The sequence below is a fragment of the Pongo pygmaeus genome, chromosome 3 (assembly GCF_028885625.2).
Source record: "Pongo pygmaeus isolate AG05252 chromosome 3, NHGRI_mPonPyg2-v2.0_pri, whole genome shotgun sequence".
NCBI classification, from domain to species: Eukaryota; Metazoa; Chordata; class Mammalia; order Primates; family Hominidae; genus Pongo; species Pongo pygmaeus.
In genome coordinates, this window is record NC_072376.2 from 187,895,889 (window position 1) to 187,901,177 (window position 5,289).

The following is a 5,289-nucleotide window of genomic DNA, read 5'->3' on the forward strand; positions in this document are numbered from 1 at the left end:
CCTTAGTACAGCACAAACAGAAGGGGCAATATTGCTATTTAAGATTAGATTGAGTCTAGAACCTTTTATAACTGGATGGTTATTCATTGTGCCAAAGGCAGATTGATGAAAGGTACAAATTTTAGAGTCAAAAGTGAAGGAGTAAGAAAGACTCAAGCTTTCCTTCTACATTGCACGTTCTAGTTGCTAAACTGTCGGCAGAGCTGGTTTTCAGTTGGAACTTATCAGGAAACTCTACCCAAGTTTTGGAAATCCTTAGGATCATGGTATCTTCAAGTTAGAGAGTAGAGTTACATGGATCAAGAAATGTATAAATACAAGAATATAAATTTTACATTTGATCACTACTTGTTTACCTGAAGCAAGTAAGCAAATGCATTATACATACTAACTGAAAACTTATGATTAAAAAAAATCTTCTTGAGTGAAATTATTAACCATTTGATCATATCTAATGCATAAATACACAGAGTGAGTTATCCTTCTTCCTATTTCTTTTTTTGCTTATCAATAGTAAAACAACATAGAATGCTTAAAAATTAGGAAAAAATCATAAGCAATCGATCCTAAAAAAGTAACCTATTATTTTGTTTAGTCCCTTCAGGTTGTTTATATATATATATAATGTAATTGTAATATTAATGAAAATAGCATTTTTCATTGTAATATTTTATAAATTATTATTGGATAAACATTTATATATCATACTAAAGACAATATAACATATGCTATAACTATATACTATATGTTACATAAATTACATAAAATTAGTATATGTACTATGTATTCTATAATAATTACATACTCTAATTTAACTATTTCTTGTTAGAAAACAAAGCTTCTGATCTTTTCTTCTATTAGAAAAATTGTTTTGCTTTTAGACCTTTTGGGCTTACACTTTTTGATTTTTACCTAAGATGGCAATGATAAAAGGACTGTATGGGAATGAAGCTGTAGCTTGGAACTCATTAATGCAGTAATCCGATTAGCCAATGTAAATTAGCCAGAGTGGCTAATGTATTCTTCAGCTGAGCTGATGCTTTCTTTAATATGTCCTTCCAAGAATTGTGAGAAAAAGAGCAGGAGGCACTTCAGGGCGATTCTCCTTCCTGACTCCAATTTCTGACTCCCAGTAGTTTCTCTTTTGCCCGAAACATTTTACCTGTGGGGAGAATCCCAGGTAAATATGCAAATATCATTGTGGAAAATGAAAACATGGCAATGGTAGACTCTGAAATTGATGAATATTTTGGGGCAGGATACTAGTGGGCTCAGTTATGAGCTCAGTGTGAATGGGAAAGGAAAATGTAAATAAAGAAAATTAAGAAATTCTAGCCAAGGTAGAGAGTCCAAGTTAAAAAAAAAAAAAAAAAAGACATTCTATGAGTTTTTTCTTTCCCCTCAGAGACTCTCAGATTTTATGACCAAAATGGTGTTAAAGGAAGAAAAAGAAGAAGAACGTTATTGGTTGCATTGTAGCATATCCAGCTGCCATTGAAGTACTGAGCGTGTGGAAGGAAATGTGTTTTGTCTAAATCTAAGAAAAATTAATTTTGATTCAATAGGGACTATTTAAAACAAATATTTGGCTACTTCATAGTGACCTGGGCCTAACAAAATCTGTTTTTGTTAGTTTATCATAGCTCAACTTGAATCAAGCTACCAAAATGTTATTTTAATGGATTTTATTGGTCAGTTTTTAACTCTTAAGTATAAACATATAAATTCACTTAACCTCAATCTAGTCTTATTTATAGTATACATATGGCTAACATAGATTTTTTAAAAAGCATCTTCTAGTCACTGAATACATTTTTAAGATAATTTGAACTTGTTGACTAGATTTTTCCAAGAAGGGTTTCCATGGATTTTTGAAAATAAATATGCCTTCAAAAATAGGACATTATTAAGATATTCTTCCTGATCCTCTCTTGACAATTTCCAAAACAAAAATTGAAACTTAGTTTGACCTCTTGTATCATACTGTTTGCCATGTATTCAAAAACTAAATTGTATTAACATCACAAAGAAAACATTCAGTAAAAGAGCTGCCATGGAAAACTGATTTTGAATGAGACATTCCAGAGTTTAGCATTATCTTTAGCATCGAAATCATACAAAACTTGAGCTCTCATAGGGTGTTTGGTACTCAAATTGGCAGTTTTTATATATTTTTTGTTTTGTTTACAGTTTTATGTTGATTAAAATAGTATTACTTAATTCAATACAAAATAATACCAATTTGTTACTTAAGTGGAGTTACGACTAGAATATTTTTCTAGTGAAAGAATCTAGACAAGAATCCTTTTTTATTCAATTTATACTGCAGAAAAGGTACTCTAAACTGAAAAGATAAGGTCCTGCAAATTTTAATTTGATTCATAAAGAAGAAGCCCTTTATTGATAACAATATTTACTTTTTTTGAGTTGGCTTTAATTCCCCCCAGCCCCCCACCCTGCAATTGCAGGGAGCAGACTTCATTACATCACACGAAACCACCTTGTCCATGCCCTTGCCCTGGCACTCAGGATGCCTCTAAGGGTGGGATAGCTGTCCTCCCTGCAGCTCTTACTAATGGGAAGTCATAAAACCAGGTTGGAGCAATTCACTGAGGCAGGATGATAGTTTTTTTTGCATTTGTTTTCTTCACTCTTCAGTGATGGGATAAAATTATAAGCAAGAATGTGTGTTTTTTTAAAGGGTTGTAGAAAGACACTGATAAAAAGTTCTTGTAAATTTCTTGTGTCGTCCCACATATAATCAGGTGACTTTCTCATGTTTTAGATATTATCATAGACAATCATTTAACCTGTAGTTATGGAATTAGATGATAACAGTAGCTGTTACAAGTTGCTAACACTTATGTGACACTTCCTGTATTATGTAAAACAGTATCAACTTAGTACATCATGTAAATCTAGATAGGGAGCATTATTGCTCCATTTGATAGATGTGGCAACTTATATTCCAGCTCAAAGAAATTTAAGTAACTTGCTCAAGCTCACACACAGGATAAGTAGCAGGGTTGAGATGCAAACCCAGGTAGCCAGGCTCTGACAGAACATGCTATGATGATCATTGATCTTTGGTAGTTTGTCTTTCTTTCATAAGCAGAGATTTAAAAAATAACCTGGATTTTTCTATCTTATGTTTTCTATAATTTAAAATTAAGACTACTTATAAGGGCTGGGTTAATCTCTTAAACAGAAATCATAATATTTCTGAGGATGACTAAAAGCTGTACACTTTTCAAGAGATTATTATACATGAGATGACTTAGAATCTATGGCTGAGAAGAGATAGGGAAGTGGTAAATGTGGTATCTGCTCTGGCCCAACCGTACTCTAAATGGGACATTTCCCTTCACCCCCACCCTTTCTTAGTAGAATGATAAATATTTATCAGTACTTGCTAAGTGCCGGGCATTGTGCTAAGCATTTTGATAATAATGTATCATGTAATTAATATCCTTCACATTTTATAGATGAGACAACAGAGGCTTAGAGGGTTATGCAGTTTGCCAACTCTGACATAGTCAATAAGTGGCAAAGGGAGTATGAACCCTGATGAAATTATACCAAAAATTTGCCCCCCTGGGCCTTTGATTATATAAATTAATAAATTATCCGTACTAATTAGGCCTGATTTTTTTTTTTTTTTATTACTGGCAACCAAAAGCATCATAACTGACATAAGAATGTACAGCCAATGCCATTTTGGTGTACTTCATAGGAATAATACAGTGTCTTATCTTGGGTGGAGAACTTTGGGATTTGTTTTCAAAAATTTACATATGCTTCTTCATTAATATTTAAAATGGTAGACGTAGCAGCAGTACATACTGTTACGATTATGCTTGCTTCAAAAGGAAGTTGTGATACAGAGAAATTAAGTACTCTTGTGGTTCATGCCATAATTATGTAAAGTTAAGAAATTAGAGAAAAGAATGCAGGAAGGTAGAAGGAAAGAGTTGAATAAGATGTAGTCATTTAAATGAGAAAAAACCATAAATGGCGTGGAGAAAACTCAATCTATTTTTGTTTCCTCTTTACCAAATTAAAGAAAAACATATAGGTAAGGTCTCATACTCAGAGATACAATAGTTATATATTTATTTAGTCTCGTTTTAGTACCTCAAACTCCACAGTAGTTAGGTCTCTTTCAGGCTCAATATATTGAAGTGAGAAGAAGAAACACACACAAACTTAGTTGAGAGCTGGACACAGGAAGATTTTCAGTGAGATGATAAGATTAATAATTGATATTAATATTAATTAATATCTTCTCCATTAATATCTATTATTAATCATATCTTATAAATATCTTCTCTATTATTTCAGTGATTTGGGTTTGTCACATTTATACATTATTAATGGATAATGAATAGTATTTTTTTGATTTTAGTAATCTGTTATTCTAGTTTTTCAAAGGAATCTTGCCACACAGCAAGATTCATCCCCCAGCATGGAGCTAAGCCAGGGACATGCCTCAAAATGATCAGGATAATCCTGGATAAAGGGGCCTGGCCACCACAACATTAACTTCCAGTTTTTATTTTTAGCACATGACTAGAGTCACAGAGCTATGCTTTCAGCCTGGCTGAGTCATGATTCATTAGGTGACTGCCATTCTATTGCTCAAACTTTCAATCCTGCAAATGGAGAAAATCGGAGTACTCAAAATTCTCAGGAATTTTATGAATGGGTTCTCAATTCAGGCTGAATATTTAGTGGATCAACAAGCCACGAAATACCCTCCAGAGAGGATATTGGCATTTTCAATCTCTTTTCTTGCAAAATGTTGAGCCTCAGTTTATGGCCAATATCTAAACTGCCTCTCCACTGCCTATGTCTGCCACTTTAAATTATTTCCTCATTTATGTTAGGTGGCATTGTTCAGATTATTCATAAGAAAAATTGTATTAAGACATTTTCTCTCACCTCAGTGCTTCTAAAATAAAAGGCACTAAAATTTCTTAAAGACAGTAAGACCTTTCATGGTTGGCCACATGTAATATGGAATCATCGTATTAATATTGATTCATAATAGCTTTCAGATTGACTACTAAATCATCCATTATATTCAATGACATTTGCTACTTGTATACTTCGGGCCCTTAAAGAGATGGACATATTTTTGTAAAATCTTGTGCTGAAGTGCTTGTATTATTCTCCAACTATAATTCTTACTTCTGACTTTGACCAAGAAGGTTTCATTGTATCATTATTCAAGGTTGTGGAAGTATTCTTGCTTCTAGTTTTCCTTTATTTGTCTTTTTTGAATGGTTC